The following is an 18,918-nucleotide window of genomic DNA, read 5'->3' on the forward strand; positions in this document are numbered from 1 at the left end:
ACAAAATCCTCAGAGATATCCAAATATCCACTTGCAGATTCTACAAAAAGAGTGTTTCAAAACTGCTGTATCAAAAGAAAGGTTCAAGTCTCTTAGTTGAGGACACACATCGCAAATAAGTTTCTGAGAATGCTTCTGTCTTGTTTTTATGGGAAGATATTTCCTTTTTAACCATAGGCCTGATACCGTTCCAAATGTCCACTTCCAGATACTACAAAAAGAGTGTTTCAAACCTGCTCTATGAAAGGGAATGTTCAACTCTGTGACTTGAATGCAAACATCGCAAAGAAGTTTCTGAGAATGCTGCTGTCTACTATTTATCTGTAATCCCGCTTCCAACGAAATCCTGTTTTATAGAAATATCCACTTGCAGTTTCCAAAAAAAGAATGTTTCACACGTGCTCTGTCAATAGAAAGGTTCAACACTGTTAGTTGTGAAGATAGAGCATAAACAAGTTTCTGATATCGCTTCTATCTCGATTTTTATGGGAAGATATTTCCTTTTTAACCATAGGCCACAAAGCGCTGCAAATGTCCACTTCCAGATACTACAAAAAGAGTGTTTGAAACCTGCTCTATGAAAGGGAATGTTCAGCTCTGTGACTTAAATGGAAACATCACAAAGAAGTTTCTGAGAATGCTGCTGTGTACTTTTTATAGGTAATCCCATTTCCAACGAAATCCTCAGAGCTATCCAAATATACACTTGCAGATTCTACAAAAAGAGTGTTTCAAAACTGCTGTATCAAAAGAAAGGTTCAAGTCTGTTAGTTGAGGACACACATCGCAAATAAGTTTCTGAGAATGCTTCTGTCATGTTTTTATGGGAAGATATTTCCTTTTTAACCATAGGCCTGATACCATTCCAAATGTCCACTTCCAGATACTACTAAAAGAGTGTTTCAAACCTGCTGTATGAAAGGGAATGTTCAACTCTGTGACTTGAATGCAAACATCACAAAGGAGTTTCTGAGTATGCTGCTGTCTACTATTTATCTGTAATCCCGCTTCCAACCAAATCCTCAGTTTTATAGTAATATCCACTTGCAGATTCCAAAAAAAGAGTGTTTCACACGTGCTCTGTCAATAGAAAGGTTCAACACTGTTAGTTGTGAAGATAGAGCATAAACAAGTTTCTGAGATTGCTTCTATCTCGTTTTTATGGGAAGATATTTCCTTTTGTATCATAGGCCACAAAGCGATGCAAATGTCCCCTTCCAGATGCTACAAAAAGAGTGTTTCAAACCTGCTCTATGACAGGGAATGTTCAACTCTGTGACTTGAATGCAAACGTCATAAAGAAGTTTCTGAGAATGCTGCTGTCCACTATTTTTATGTAAACCCCTTTCCAACGAAATCCTCAGAGCTATCCAAATATCCACTTGCAGATTCTACAAAAAGAGTGTTTCAAATCTGCTGTGTCAAAAGAAAGGTGCAAGTCTGTTAGTTGAGGACACACAACACAAAGAAGTTTCTGAGAATGCTTCTGTCTTGTTTTTATGCGACGATATTTCCTTTTCAACCTTAGGCCTGGTACCGTTCCAAATGTCCACTTCCAGATACTACAAAAAGAGTGTTTCAAACCTGCTGTATGAAAGGGAATGTTCAACTCTGTGACTTGAATGCAAACATCACAAAGAAGTTTCTGAGAATGCTGCTCTCTACTTTTTATCTGTCATCCCGCTTCCAACGAAATCCTCATTTCTATAGAAATATCCTCTTGCAGATTCCAAAAAGCAGTGTTTCACACCTGCTCTATCAATAGAAAGGTTCAACACTGTTACTTCTGTACATACAGCATAAACAGGTTTCTGAGATTGCTTCTCTCTCGTTTTCATGGGAAGATATTTCCTTTTTTACCCTAGGCCACAAAGCGCTGCAAATGTCCACTTCCAGATACTACAAAAAGAGTGTTTCAAACCTGCTCTATGAAAGAGAATGTTCAACTCTGTGACTTGAATGGAAACATCACAAAGAAGTTTCTGAGAATGCTTCTGTCTCGATTTTATAGGGAGATATTCCCGTTTCCAACGAAATCGTCAAAGCTATCCAAATATCCACTTGCAGATACAACAAAAAGAGTGGTTCAAAAGTGCTCTATAAAAAGAAAGGTTCAAGTCCGTTAGTTGAGGACACACATCAGAAACAAGTTTCTGAGAATGCTTCTGTCTTGTTTTTATGGGAAGATATTTCCTTCTTCGCCAAAGACAAGAAAGCGTTGGAAATGTCCACTTCCAGATGCTACAAAAAGAGTGTTTCCAACCTGCTCTATGACAGGGAATGTTCAATTCTGTGACTTGAATGCAAACATCACAAAGAAGTTTCTGATAATGCTGCTGTCTACTTTCTTTCTGTAATCCCGCTTCCAACGAAATCCTCTGTTCTATAGAAATATCCACTTGCAGATTCGAAAAAAAGAGTGTTTCAAACCTGCTCTACCGATACATAGGTTCAACACTGTTACGTCAGTTCATACAGCATAAACAAGTTTCTGAGATTGCTTCTACCTCGTTTTCATGGGAAGATATTTCGTTTTACACCGTAGGCCTCCAAGTGCTCCAAATCTCCACTTCTAGATACTACAAAAAGACTGTTTCAAACCTGCTCTATGAAAGGCAATGTTCAACTCTATGACTTGAATGTAAACATCACAAAGATGTTTCTGAGAATGCTTCTGTCGAGATTTTCTATGAAGATATTCCCGTTTCCAACGAAATCCTCAAAGCTATCCAAATATCCACTTTCAAATTCTACAGAAAGAGTGTTTCAAAAGTGTTCTATCAAAAGAAAGGTTCAACTCTGTTTGTTGAGTACACAGATCACTAACATGATTCTGAGAATGCTTCTGTCTAGTTTTAATGGGAAGATATTTCCTTTTCAAACATATGCCTGTAATCGTTCCAAGTGTCCACTTCCAGATGCTACAAAACGACTGTTTCACACCTGCTCTATGAAAGGGAATGTTCAACTCTGTGACTTGAATGCAAACATCACAAAGAAGTTTCTGAGAATGCTGCTGTCTACTATTTATCTGTAATCCCGCTTCCAACGAAATCCTCAGTTTTATAGAAATAGCCACTTGCAGATTCCACAAAAAGAGTGTTTCACACGTGCTCTGTCAATAGAACGGTTCAACACTGTTAGTTGTGTAGATAGAGCATAAACAAGTTGCTGATATTGCTTCTCTCTCGTTTTCATGGGAAGATATTTCCTTTTTTACCCTAGGCCACAAATCGCTGCAAATGTCCACTTCCAGATACTACAAAAAGAGTGTTTCAAACCTGCTCCATGAAAGAGAATGTTCAACTCTGTGACTTGAATGGAAACATCACAAAGAAGTTTCTGAGAATGCTTCTGTCTCGATTTTATAGGGAGATATTCCCGTTTCCAACGAAATCGTCAAAGCTATCCAAATATCCACTTGCAGATACAACAAAAAGAGTGGTTCAAACGTGCTCTATAAAAAGAAAGGTTCAAGTCCGTTAGTTGAGGACACACATCAGAAATAAGTTTCTGAGAATGCTTCTGTCTTGTTTTTATGGGAAGATATTTCCTTCTTCGCCGTAGGCAAGAAAGCGTTGGAAATGTCCACTTCCAGATGCTACAAAAAGAGTGTTTCCAACCTGCTCTATGACAGGGAATGTTCAACTCTGTGACTTGAATGCAAACATCACAAAGAAGTTTCTGAGAATGCTGCTGTATACTTTCTTTCTTTAATCCCGCTTCCAACGAAATCCTCAGTTCTATAGAAATATCCACTTGCAGATTCGAAAAAAAGAGTGTTTCAAACCTGCTCTACCGATACATAGGTTCAACACTGTTACGTCAGTACATACAGCATAAACAAGTTTCTGAGATTGCTTCTACCTCGTTTTCATGGGAAGATATTTCGTTTTACACCGTAGGCCTCCAAGCGATCCAAATATCTACTTCTAGATACTACAAAAAGACTGTTTCAAACCTGCTCTATGAAAGGCAATGTTCAACTCTGTGACTTGAATGTAAACATCACAAAGATGTTTCTGAGAATGCTTCTGTCGAGATTTTCTATGAAGATATTCCCCTTTCCAACGAAATCCTCAAAGCTATCCAAATATCCACTTTCAAATTCTACAGAAAGAGTGTTTCAAAAGTGTTCTATCAAAAGAAAGGTTCAACTCTGTTTGTTGAGTACACAGATCACTAACATGATTCTGAGAATGCTTCTGTCTAGTTTTAATGGGAAGATATTTCCTTTTCAAACATATGCCTGTAATCGTTCCAAGTGTCCACTTCCGGATGCTACAAAACGACTGTTTCACACCTGCTCTATGAAAGGGAATGTTCAACTCTGTGACTTGAATGCAAACATCACAAAGAAGTTTCTGAGAATGCTGCTGTCTACTATTTATCTGTAATCCCGCTTCCAACAAAATCCTCAGTTTTATAGAAATAGCCACTTGCAGATTCCAAAAAAAGAGTGTTTCACACGTGCTCTGTCAATAGAAAGGTTCAACACTGTTAGTTGTGTAGATAGAGCATAAACAAGTTTCTGAGATTGCTTCTATCTCGTTTTTATGGGAAGATATTTCCTTTTTTACCATAGGCCACAAAGCGCTGCAAATGTCCACTTCCAGATACTACAAAAAGAGTGTTTGAAACCTGCTCTATGAAAGGGAATGTTCAACTCTGTGACTTAAATGGAAACATCACAAAGAAGTTTCTGAGAACGCTGCTGTCTACTTTGTATATATAATCCCGTTTGCAACGAAATCCTCAGAGCTATCCAAATATCCACTTGCAGATTCTACAAAAAGAGTGTTTCAAAACTGCTGTGTCAAAAGAAAGGTGCAAGTCTGTTAGTTGAGGACACACAACACAAAGAAGTTTCTGAGAATGCTTCCGTCTTGTTTTTATGCGACGATATTTCCTTTTGAACCATAGGCCTGGTACCGTTCCAAATGTCCACTTCCAGATACTACAAAAAGAGTGTTTCAAACCTGCTGTATGAAAGGGAATGTTCAACTCTGTGACTTGAATGCAAACATCACAAAGAAGTTTCTGAGAATGCTGCTCTCTACTTTTTATCTGTCATACCGTTTCCAACGAAATCCTCAGTTCAATAGAAATATCCTCTTGCAGATTCCAAAAAAACAGTGTTTCACACCTGCTCTATCAATAGAAAGGTTCAACACTGTTACTTCAGTACATATAGCATAAACAAGTTGCTGATATTGCTTCTCTCTCGTTTTCATGGGAAGATATTTCCTTTTTTACCCTAGGCCACAAAGCGCTGAAAATGTCCACTTCCAGATACTACAAAAAGAGTGTTTCAAACCTGCTCTATGAAAGAGAATGTTCAACTCTGTGACTTGAATGGAAACATCACAAAGAAGTTTCTGAGAATGCTTCTGTCTCGATTTTATGGGGAGATATTCCCGTTTCCAACGAAATCGTCAAAGCTTTCCAAATATCCACTTGCAGATACAACAAAAAGCGTGTTTCAAACCTGCTCTATGACAGGGAATGTTCAACTCTGTGACTTGAATGCAAACCTCAAAAAGAAGTTTCTGAGAATGCTGCTGTCTACCTTTTATATGTAATACCGTTTCCAACAAAATCCTCAGAGCTATCCAAATATCCACTTGCAGATTCTACAAAAAGAGTGTTTCAAAACTGCTGTATCAAAAGAAAGGTTCAAGTCTGTTAGTTGAGGACACACATCGCATATAAGTTTCTGAGAATGCTTCTGTCTTGTTTTTATGGGAAGATATTTCCTTTTTAACCATAGGCCTGATACCGTTCCAAATGTCCACTTCCAGATACTACAAAAAGAGTGTTTCAAACCTGCTCTATGAAAGGGAATGTTCAACTCTGTGACTTGAATTCAAACATCACAGAGATGTTTCTGAGAATGCTGCTGTCTACTATTTATCTGTAATCCCGCTTCCAATGAAATCCTCAGTTTTATAGAAATATCCACTTGCAGATTCCAAAAAAAGAGTGTTTCACACGTGCTCTGTCAATAGAAATGTTCAACACTGTTAGTTGTGAAGATAGAGCATAAACAAGTTTCTCAGATTGCTTCTATCTCGTTTTTATGGGAAGATATTTCCTTTTGTACCATAGGCCACAAAGCGCTGCAAATGTCCACTTCCAGATGCTACAAAAAGAGTGTTTCAAACCTGCTCTATGACAGGGAATGTTCAACTCTGTGACTTGAATGCAAACGTCACAAAGAAGTTTCTGAGAATGCTGCTGTCCACTATTTTTATGTAATCCCTTTTCCAACGAACTCCTCAGAGCTATCCAAATATCCACTTGCAGATTCTACAAAAAGAGTGTTTCAAAACTGCTGTATCAAAAGAAAGGTTCAAGTCTCTTAGTTGAGGACACACAACAGAAATAAGTTTCTGAGAATGCTTCTGTCTTGTTTTTATGGGAAGATATTTCCTTTTTAACCATAGGCCTGATACCGTTCCAAATGTCCACTTCCAGATACTACAAAAAGAGTGTTTCAAACCTGCTCTATGAAAGGGAATGTTCAACTCTGTGACTTGAATGCAAACATCACAAAGAAGTTTCTGAGAATGCTGCTGTCTACTATTTATCTGTAATCCCGCTTCCAACGAAATCCTCAGTTTTATAGAAATATCCACTTGCAGATTCCAAAAAAAGAGTGTTTCACACGTGCTCTGTCAATAGAAAGGTTCAACACTGTTAGTTGTGTAGATAGAGCATAAACAAGTTTCTGAGATTGCTTCTATCTCGTTTTTATGGGAAGATATTTCCTTTTGTACCATAGGCCACAAAGCGCTGCAAATGTCCACTTCCAGATGCTACAAAAAGCGTGTTTCAAACCTGCTCTATGACAGGGAATGTTCAACTCTGTGACTTGAATGCAAACGTCACAAAGAAGTTTCTGAGAATGCTGCTGTCTACTTTTTATATGTAATCCCGTTTCCAACAAAATCCTCAGAGCTATCCAAATATCCACTTGCAGATTCTACAAAAAGTGTGTTTCAAAACTGCTGTATCAAAAGAAAGGTTCAAGTCTCTTAGTTGAGGACACACATCGCAAATAAGTTTCTGAGAATGCTTCTGTCTTGTTTTTATGGGAAGATATTTCCTTTTTAACCATAGGCCTGATACCGTTCCAAATGTCCACTTCCAGATACTACAAAAAGAGTGTTTCAAACCTGCTCTATGAAAGGGAATGTTCAACTCTGTGACTTGAATGCAAACATCACAAAGAAGTTTCTGAGAATGCTGCTGTCTACTATTTATCTGTAATCCCGCTTCCAATGAAATCCTCAGTTTTATAGAAATATCCACTTGCAGATTCCAAACAAAGAGTGTTTCACACGTGCTCTGTCAATAGACAGGTTCAACACTGTTCGTTGTGAAAGTAGAGCATAAACAAGTTTCTGAGATTGCTTCTATCTCGTTTTTATGGGAAGATATTTCCTTTTGTACCCTAGGCCAAAAAGCGCTGCAAATATCCACTTCCAGATGCTACAAAAAGAGTGTTTCAAACCTGCTCTATGACAGGGAATGTTCAACTCTGTGACTTGAATGCAAACGTCACATAGAAGTTTCTGAGAATGCTGCTGTCCACTAGTTTTATGTAATCCCTTTTCCAACGAACTCCTCAGAGCTATCCAAATATCCACTTGCAGATTCTACAAAAAGAGTGTTTCAAAACTGCTGTCTCAAAAGAAAGGTTCAAGTCTCTTAGTTGAGGACACACAACAGAAATAAGTTTCTGAGAATGCTTCTGTCTTGTTTTTATGGGAAGATATTTCCTTTTTAACCATAGGCCTGATACCGTTCCAAATGTCCACTTCCAGATACTACAAAAAGAGTGTTTCAAACCTGCTCTATGAAAGGGAATGTTCAACTCTGTGACTTGAATGCAAACATCACAAAGAAGTTTCTGAGAATGCTGCTGTCTACTATTTATCTGTAATCCCGCTTCCAACGAAATCCTGTTTTATAGAAATATCCACTTGCAGTTTCCAAAAAAAGAATGTTTCACACGTGCTCTGTCAATAGAAAGGTTCAACACTGTTAGTTGTGAAGATAGAGCATAAACAAGTTTCTGATATCGCTTCTATCTCGATTTTTATGGGAAGATATTTCCTTTTTAACCATAGGCCACAAAGCGCTGCAAATGTCCACTTCCAGATACTACAAAAAGAGTGTTTGAAACCTGCTCTATGAAAGGGAATGTTCAGCTCTGTGACTTAAATGGAAACATCACAAAGAAGTTTCTGAGAATGCTGCTGTGTACTTTTTATAGGTAATCCCATTTCCAACGAAATCCTCAGAGCTATCCAAATATACACTTGCAGATTCTACAAAAAGAGTGTTTCAAAACTGCTGTATCAAAAGAAAGGTTCAAGTCTGTTAGTTGAGGACACACATCGCAAATAAGTTTCTGAGAATGCTTCTGTCATGTTTTTATGGGAAGATATTTCCTTTTTAACCATAGGCCTGATACCATTCCAAATGTCCACTTCCAGATACTACTAAAAGAGTGTTTCAAACCTGCTGTATGAAAGGGAATGTTCAACTCTGTGACTTGAATGCAAACATCACAAAGGAGTTTCTGAGTATGCTGCTGTCTACTATTTATCTGTAATCCCGCTTCCAACGAAATCCTCAGTTTTATAGTAATATCCACTTGCAGATTCCAAAAAAAGAGTGTTTCACACGTGCTCTGTCAATAGAAAGGTTCAACACTGTTAGTTGTGAAGATAGAGCATAAACAAGTTTCTGACATTGCTTCTATCTCGTTTTTATGGGAAGATATTTCCTTTTGTATCATAGGCCACAAAGCGATGCAAATGTCCCCTTCCAGATGCTACAAAAAGAGTGTTACAAACCTGCTCTATGACAGGGAATGTTCAACTCTGTGACTTGAATGCAAACGTCATAAAGAAGTTTCTGAGAATGCTGCTGTCCACTATTTTTATGTAAACCCCTTTCCAACGAAATCCTCAGAGCTATCCAAATATCCACTTGCAGATTCTACAAAAAGAGTGTTTCAAATCTGCTGTGTCAAAAGAAAGGTGCAAGTCTGTTAGTTGAGGACACACAACACAAAGAAGTTTCTGAGAATGCTTCTGTCTTGTTTTTATGCGACGATATTTCCTTTTCAACCATAGGCCTGGTACCGTTCCAAATGTCCACTTCCAGATACTACAAAAAGAGTGTTTCAAACCTGCTGTATGAAAGGGAATGTTCAACTCTGTGACTTGAATGCAAACATCACAAAGAAGTTTCTGAGAATGCTGCTCTCTACTTTTTATCTGTCATCCCGCTTCCAACGAAATCCTCATTTCTATAGAAATATCCTCTTGCAGATTCCAAAAAGCAGTGTTTCACACCTGCTCTATCAATAGAAAGGTTCAACACTGTTACTTCTGTACATACAGCATAAACAAGTTTTTGAGATTGCTTCTCTCTCGTTTTCATGGGAAGATATTTCCTTTTTTACCCTAGGCCACAAAGCGCTGCAAATGTCCACTTCCAGATACTACAAAAAGAGTGTTTCAAACCTGCTCTATGAAAGAGAATGTTCAACTCTGTGACTTGAATGGAGACATCACAAAGAAGTTTCTGAGAATGCTTCTGTCTCGATTTTATAGGGAGATATTCCCGTTTCCAACGAAATCGTCAAAGCTATCCAAATATCCACTTGCAGATATAACAAAAAGAGTGGTTCAAAAGTGCTCTATAAAAAGAAAGGTTCAAGTCCGTTAGTTCAGGACACACATCAGAAACAAGTTTCTGAGAATGCTTCTGTCTTGTTTTTATGGGAAGATATTTCCTTCTTCGCCATAGGCAAGAAAGCGTTGGAAATGTCCACTTCCAGATGCTACACAAAGAGTGTTTCCAACCTGCTCTATGACAGGGAATGTTCAATTCTGTGACTTGAATGCAAACATCACAAAGAAGTTTCTGATAATGCTGCTGTCTACTTTCTTTCTGTAATCCCGCTTCCAACGAAATCCTCTGTTCTATAGAAATATCCACTTGCAGATTCGAAAAAAAGAGTGTTTCAAACCTGCTCTACCGATACATAGGTTCAACACTGTTACGTCAGTTCATACAGCATAAACAAGTTTCTGAGATTGCTTCTACCTCGTTTTCATGGGAAGATATTTCGTTTTACACCGTAGGCCTCCAAGTGCTCCAAATCTCCACTTCTAGATACTACAAAAAGACTGTTTCAAACCTGCTCTATGAAAGGCAATGTTCAACTCTATGACTTGAATGTAAACATCACAAAGATGTTTCTGAGAATGCTTCTGTCGAGATTTTCTATGAAGATATTCCCGTTTCCAACGAAATCCTCAAAGCTATCCAAATATTCACTTGCAAATTCTACAGAAAGAGTGTTTCAAAAGTGTTCTATCAAAAGAAAGGTTCAACTCTGTTTGTTGAGTACACAGATCACTAACATGATTCTGAGAATGCTTCTGTCTAGTTTTAATGGGAAGATATTTCCTTTTCAAACATATGCCTGTAATCGTTCCAAGTGTCCACTTCCAGATGCTACAAAACGACTGTTTCACACCTGCTCTATGAAAGGGAATGTTCAACTCTGTGACTTGAATGCAAACATCACAAAGAAGTTTCTGAGAATGCTGCTGTCTACTATTTATCTGTAATCCCGCTTCCAACGAAATCCTCAGTTTTGTAGAAATAGCCACTTGCAGATTCCACAAAAAGAGTGTTTCACACGTGCTCTGTCAATAGAAAGGTTCAACACTGTTAGTTGTGTAGATAGAGCATAAACAAGTTGCTGATATTGCTTCTCTCTCGTTTTCATGGGAAGATATTTCCTTTTTTACCCTAGGCCACAAAGCGCTGCAAATGTCCACTTCCAGATACTACAAAAAGAGTGTTTGAAACCTGCTCTATGAAAGGGAATGTTCAACTCTGTGACTTAAATGGAAACATCACAAAGAAGTTTCTGAGAATGCTGCTGTCTACTTTGTATATATCATCCCATTTGCAACGAAATCCTCAGAGCTATCCAAATATCCACTTGCAGATTCTACAAAAAGAGTGTTTCAAAACTGCTGTGTCAAAAGAAAGGTGCAAGTCTGTTAGTTGAGGACACACAACACAAAGAAGTTTCTGAGAATGCTTCCGTCTTGTTTTTATGCGACGATATTTCCTTTTGAACCATAGGCCTGGTACTGTTCCAAATGTCCACTTCCAGATACTACAAAAAGAGTGTTTCAAACCTGCTGTATGAAAGGGAATGTTCAACTCTGTGACTTGAATGCAAACATCACAAAGAAGTTTCTGAGAATGCTGCTCTCTACTTTTTATCTGTCATACCGCTTCCAACGATATCCTCAGTTCAATAGAAATATCCTCTTGCAGATTCCAAAAAAACAGTGTTTCACACCTGCTCTATCAATAGAAAGGTTCAACACTGTTACTTCAGTACATATAGCATAAACAAGTTGCTGATATTGCTTCTCTCTCGTTTTCATGGGAAGATATTTCCTTTTTTACCCTAGGCCACAAAGCGCTGCAAATGTCCACTTCCAGATACTACAAAAAGAGTGTTTCAAACCTGCTCTATGAAAGAGAATGTTCAACTCTGTGACTTGAATGGAAACATCACAAAAAGTTTCTGAGAATGCTTCTGTCTCGATTTTATAGGGAGATATTCCCGTTTCCAACGAAATCGTCAAAGCTATCCAAATATCCACTTGCAGATACAACAAAAAGAGTGGTTCAAACGTGCTCTATAAAAAGAAAGGTTCAAGTCCGTTAGTTGAGGACACACATCAGAAATAAGTCTCTGAGAATGCTTCTGTCTTGTTTTTATGGGAAGATATTTCCTTCTTCGCCGTAGGCAAGAAAGCGTTGGAAATGTCCACTTCCAGATGCTACAAAAAGAGTGTTTCCAACCTACTCTATGAAAGGGAATGTTCAACTCTGTGAGTTCAATGCAAACATCACAAAGAAGTTTCTGAGAATGCTGCTGTATACTTTCTTTCTGTAATCCCGCTTCCAACGAAATCCTCAGTTCTATAGAAATATCCACTTGCAGATTCGAAAAAAAGAGTGTTTCAAACCTGCTCTACCGATACATAGGTTCAACACTGTTACGTCAGTACATACAGCATAAACAAGTTTCTGAGATTGCTTCTACCTCGTTTTCATGGGAAGATATTTTGTTTTACACCGTAGGACACCAAGCGCTCCAAATGTCCACTTCTAGATGCTACAAAAAGACTGCTTCAAACCTGCTCCATGAAAGGCAATGTTCAACTCTGTGACTTGAATGTAAACATCACAAAGATGTTTCTGAGAATGCTTCTGTCGAGATTTTCTATGAAGATATTCCCGTTTCCAACGAAATCCTCAAAGCTATCCAAATATCCACTTTCAAATTCTACAGAAAGAGTGTTTCAAAAGTGTTCTATCAAAAGAAAGGTTCAACTCTGTTTGTGGAGTACACAGATCACTAACATGATTCTGAGAATGCTTCTGTCTAGTTTTAATGGGAAGATATTTCCTTTTCAACCATATGCCTGTAATCGTTCCAAGTGTCCACTTCCAGATGCTACAAAACGACTGTTTCACACCTGCTCTATGAAAGGGAATGTTCAACTCTGTGACTTGAATGCAAACATCACAAAGAAGATTCTGAGAATGCTGCTGTCTACTATTTATCTGTAATCCCGCTTCCAACGAAATCCTCAGTTTTATAGAAATATCCACTTGCAGATTCCAAAAAAAGAGTGTTTCACACGTGCTCTGTCAATAGAAAGGTTCAACACTGTTAGTTGTGAAGATAGAGCATAAACAAGTTTCTGAGATTGCTTCTATCTCGTTTTTATGGGAAGATATTTCCTTTTGTACCATAGGCCACAAAGCGCTGCAAATGTCCACTTCCAGATGCTACAAAAAGAGTGTTTCAAACCTGCTCTATGACAGGGAATGTTCAACTCTGTGACTTGAATGCAAACGTCACAAAGAAGTTTCTGAGAATGCTGCTGTCCACTATTTTTATGTAATCCCTTTTCCAACGAACTCCTCAGAGCTATCCAAATATCCACTTGCAGATTCTACAAAAAGAGTGTTTCAAAACTGCTGTATCAAAAGAAAGGTTCAAGTCTCTTAGTTGAGGACACACAACAGAAATAAGTTTCTGAGAATGCTTCTGTCTTGTTTCTATGGGAAGATATTTCCTTGTTAACCATAGGCCTGATACCGTTCCAAATGTCCACTTCCAGATACTACAAAAAGAGTGTTTCAAACCTGCTCTATGAAAGGGAATGTTCAACTCTGTGACTTGAATGCAAACATCACAAAGAAGTTTCTGAGAATGCTGCTGTCTACTATTTATCTGTAATCCCGCTTCCAATGAAATCCTCAGTTTTATAGAAATATCCATTTGCAGATTCCAAAAAAAGAGTGTTTCACACGTGCTCTGTCAATAGACAGGTTCAACACTCTTCGTTGTGAAAGTAGAGCATAAACAAGTTTCTGAGATTGCTTCTGTCTCGTTTTTATGGGAAGATATTTCCTTTTGTACCATAGGCCAAAAAGCGCTGCAAATGTCCACTTCCAGATGCTACAAAAAGAGTGTTTCAAACCTGCTCTATGACAGGGAATGTTCAACTCTGTGACTTGAATGCAAACGTCACAAAGAAGTTTCTGAGAATGCTGCTGTCCACTAGTTTTATGTAATCCCTTTTCCAACGAACTCCTCAGAGCTATCCAAATATCCACTTGCAGATTCTACAAAAAGAGTGTTTCAAAACTGCTGTCTCAAAAGAAAGGTTCAAGTCTGTTAGTTGAGGACACACAACAGAAATAAGTTTCTGAGAATGCTTCTGTCTTGTTTTTATGGGAAGATATTTCCTTTTTAACCATAGGCCTGATACCGTTCCAAATGTCCACTTCCAGATACTACAAAAAGAGTGTTTCAAACCTGCTCTATGAAAGGGAATGTTCAACTCTGTGACTTGAATGCAAACATCACAAAGAAGTTTCTGAGAATGCTGCTGTCTACTATTTATCTGTAATCCCGCTTCCAACGAAATCCTGTTTTATAGAAATATCCACTTGCAGTTTCCAAAAAAAGAATGTTTCACACGTGCTCTGTCAATAGAAAGGTTCAACACTGTTAGTTGTGAAGATAGAGCATAAACAAGTTTCTGATATCGCTTCTATCTCGATTTTTATGGGAAGATATTTCCTTTTTAACCATAGGCCACAAAGCGCTGCAAATGTCCACTTCCAGATACTACAAAAAGAGTGTTTGAAACCTGCTCTATGAAAGGGAATGTTCAGCTCTGTGACTTAAATGGAAACATCACAAAGAAGTTTCTGAGAATGCTGCTGTGTACTTTTTATAGGTAATCCCATTTCCAACGAAATCCTCAGAGCTATCCAAATATACACTTGCAGATTCTACAAAAAGAGTGTTTCAAAACTGCTGTATCAAAAGAAAGGTTCAAGTCTGTTAGTTGAGGACACACATCGCAAATAAGTTTCTGAGAATGCTTCTGTCATGTTTTTATGGGAAGATATTTCCTTTTTAACCATAGGCCTGATACCATTCCAAATGTCCACTTCCAGATACTACTAAAAGAGTGTTTCAAACCTGCTGTATGAAAGGGAATGTTCAACTCTGTGACTTGAATGCAAACATCACAAAGGAGTTTCTGAGTATGCTGCTGTCTACTATTTATCTGTAATCCCGCTTCCAACGAAATCCTCAGTTTTATAGTAATATCCACTTGCAGATTCCAAAAAAAGAGTGTTTCACACGTGCTCTGTCAATAGAAAGGTTCAACACTGTTAGTTGTGAAGATAGAGCATAAACAAGTTTCTGACATTGCTTCTATCTCGTTTTTATGGGAAGATATTTCCTTTTGTATCATAGGCCACAAAGCGATGCAAATGTCCCCTTCCAGATGCTACAAAAAGAGTGTTACAAACCTGCTCTATGACAGGGAATGTTCAACTCTGTGACTTGAATGCAAACGTCATAAAGAAGTTTCTGAGAATGCTGCTGTCCACTATTTTTATGTAAACCCCTTTCCAACGAAATCCTCAGAGCTATCCAAATATCCACTTGCAGATTCTACAAAAAGAGTGTTTCAAATCTGCTGTGTCAAAAGAAAGGTGCAAGTCTGTTAGTTGAGGACACACAACACAAAGAAGTTTCTGAGAATGCTTCTGTCTTGTTTTTATGCGACGATATTTCCTTTTCAACCATAGGCCTGGTACCGTTCCAAATGTCCACTTCCAGATACTACAAAAAGAGTGTTTCAAACCTGCTGTATGAAAGGGAATGTTCAACTCTGTGACTTGAATGCAAACATCACAAAGAAGTTTCTGAGAATGCTGCTCTCTACTTTTTATCTGTCATCCCGCTTCCAACGAAATCCTCATTTCTATAGAAATATCCTCTTGCAGATTCCAAAAAGCAGTGTTTCACACCTGCTCTATCAATAGAAAGGTTCAACACTGTTACTTCTGTACATACAGCATAAACAAGTTTTTGAGATTGCTTCTCTCTCGTTTTCATGGGAAGATATTTCCTTTTTTACCCTAGGCCACAAAGCGCTGCAAATGTCCACTTCCAGATACTACAAAAAGAGTGTTTCAAACCTGCTCTATGAAAGAGAATGTTCAACTCTGTGACTTGAATGGAGACATCACAAAGAAGTTTCTGAGAATGCTTCTGTCTCGATTTTATAGGGAGATATTTCCGTTTCCAACGAAATCGTCAAAGCTATCCAAATATCCACTTGCAGATATAACAAAAAGAGTGGTTCAAAAGTGCTCTATAAAAAGAAAGGTTCAAGTCCGTTAGTTCAGGACACACATCAGAAACAAGTTTCTGAGAATGCTTCTGTCTTGTTTTTATGGGAAGATATTTCCTTCTTCGCCATAGGCAAGAAAGCGTTGGAAATGTCCACTTCCAGATGCTACACAAAGAGTGTTTCCAACCTGCTCTATGACAGGGAATGTTCAATTCTGTGACTTGAATGCAAACATCACAAAGAAGTTTCTGATAATGCTGCTGTCTACTTTCTTTCTGTAATCCCGCTTCCAACGAAATCCTCTGTTCTATAGAAATATCCACTTGCAGATTCGAAAAAAAGAGTGTTTCAAACCTGCTCTACCGATACATAGGTTCAACACTGTTACGTCAGTTCATACAGCATAAACAAGTTTCTGAGATTGCTTCTACCTCGTTTTCATGGGAAGATATTTCGTTTTACACCGTAGGCCTCCAAGTGCTCCAAATCTCCACTTCTAGATACTACAAAAAGACTGTTTCAAACCTGCTCTATGAAAGGCAATGTTCAACTCTATGACTTGAATGTAAACATCACAAAGATGTTTCTGAGAATGCTTCTGTCGAGATTTTCTATGAAGATATTCCCGTTTCCAACGAAATCCTCAAAGCTATCCAAATATTCACTTGCAAATTCTACAGAAAGAGTGTTTCAAAAGTGTTCTATCAAAAGAAAGGTTCAACTCTGTTTGTTGAGTACACAGATCACTAACATGATTCTGAGAATGCTTCTGTCTAGTTTTAATGGGAAGATATTTCCTTTTCAAACATATGCCTGTAATCGTTCCAAGTGTCCACTTCCAGATGCTACAAAACGACTGTTTCACACCTGCTCTATGAAAGGGAATGTTCAACTCTGTGACTTGAATGCAAACATCACAAAGAAGTTTCTGAGAATGCTGCTGTCTACTATTTATCTGTAATCCCGCTTCCAACGAAATCCTCAGTTTTGTAGAAATAGCCACTTGCAGATTCCACAAAAAGAGTGTTTCACACGTGCTCTGTCAATAGAAAGGTTCAACACTGTTAGTTGTGTAGATAGAGCATAAACAAGTTGCTGATATTGCTTCTCTCTCGTTTTCATGGGAAGATATTTCCTTTTTTACCCTAGGCCACAAAGCGCTGCAAATGTCCACTTCCAGATACTACAAAAAGAGTGTTTGAAACCTGCTCTATGAAAGGGAATGTTCAACTCTGTGACTTAAATGGAAACATCACAAAGAAGTTTCTGAGAATGCTGCTGTCTACTTTGTATATATCATCCCATTTGCAACGAAATCCTCAGAGCTATCCAAATATCCACTTGCAGATTCTACAAAAAGAGTGTTTCAAAACTGCTGTGTCAAAAGAAAGGTGCAAGTCTGTTAGTTGAGGACACACAACACAAAGAAGTTTCTGAGAATGCTTCCGTCTTGTTTTTATGCGACGATATTTCCTTTTGAACCATAGGCCTGGTACCGTTCCAAATGTCCACTTCCAGATACTACAAAAAGAGTGTTTCAAACCTGCTGTATGAAAGGGAATGTTCAACTCTGTGACTTGAATGCAAACATCACAAAGAAGTTTCTGAGAATGCTGCTCTCTACTTTTTATCTGTCATACCGCTTCCAACGATATCCTCAGTTCAATAGAAATATCCTCTTGCAGATTCCAAAAAAACAGTGTTTCACACCTGCTCTATCAATAGAAAGGTTCAACACTGTTACTTCAGTACATATAGCATAAACAAGTTGCTGATATTGCTTCTCTCTCGTTTTCATGGGAAGATATTTCCTTTTTTACCCTAGGCCACAAAGCGCTGCAAATGTCCACTTCCAGATACTACAAAAAGAGTGTTTCAAACCTGCTCTATGAAAGAGAATGTTCAACTCTGTGACTTGAATGGAAACATCACAAAAAGTTTCTGAGAATGCTTCTGTCTCGATTTTATAGGGAGATATTCCCGTTTCCAACGAAATCGTCAAAGCTATCCAAATATCCACTTGCAGATACAACAAAAAGAGTGGTTCAAACGTGCTCTATAAAAAGAAAGGTTCAAGTCCGTTAGTTGAGGACACACATCAGAAATAAGTCTCTGAGAATGCTTCTGTCTTGTTTTTATGGGAAGATATTTCCTTCTTCGCCGTAGGCAAGAAAGCGTTGGAAATGTCCACTTCCAGATGCTACAAAAAGAGTGTTTCCAACCTACTCTATGAAAGGGAATGTTCAACTCTGTGAGTTCAATGCAAACATCACAAAGAAGTTTCTGAGAATGCTGCTGTATACTTTCTTTCTGTAATCCCGCTTCCAACGAAATCCTCAGTTCTATAGAAATATCCACTTGCAGATTCGAAAAAAAGAGTGTTTCAAACCTGCTCTACCGATACATAGGTTCAACACTGTTACGTCAGTACATACAGCATAAACAAGTTTCTGAGATTGCTTCTACCTCGTTTTCATGGGAAGATATTTCGTTTTACACCGTAGGACACCAAGCGCTCCAAATGTCCACTTCTAGATGCTACAAAAAGACTGCTTCAAACCTGCTCCATGAAAGGCAATGTTCAACTCTGTGACTTGAATGTAAACATCACAAAGATGTTTCTGAGAATGCTTCTGTCGAGATTTTCTATGAAGATATTCCCGTTTCCAACGAAATCCTCAAAGCTATCCAAATATCCACTTTCAAATTCTACAGAAAGAGTGTTTCAAAAGTGTTCTATCAAAAGAAAGGTTCAACTCTGTTTGTGGAGTACACAGATCACTAACATGATTCTGAGAATGCTTCTGTCTAGTTTTAATGGGAAGATATTTCCTTTTCAACCATATGCCTGTAATCGTTCCAAGTGTCCACTTCCAGATGCTACAAAACGACTGTTTCACACCTGCTCTATGAAAGGGAATGTTCAACTCTGTGACTTGAATGCAAACATCACAAAGAAGATTCTGAGAATGCTGCTGTCTACTATTTATCTGTAATCCCGCTTCCAACGAAATCCTCAGTTTTATAGAAATATCCACTTGCAGATTCCAAAAAAAGAGTGTTTCACACGTGCTCTGTCAATAGAAAGGTTCAACACTGTTAGTTGTGAAGATAGAGCATAAAC

The sequence above is a fragment of the Pan paniscus genome, chromosome 11 (genome assembly GCF_029289425.2).
Source record: "Pan paniscus chromosome 11, NHGRI_mPanPan1-v2.0_pri, whole genome shotgun sequence".
Taxonomy (NCBI): Eukaryota; Metazoa; Chordata; class Mammalia; order Primates; family Hominidae; genus Pan; species Pan paniscus.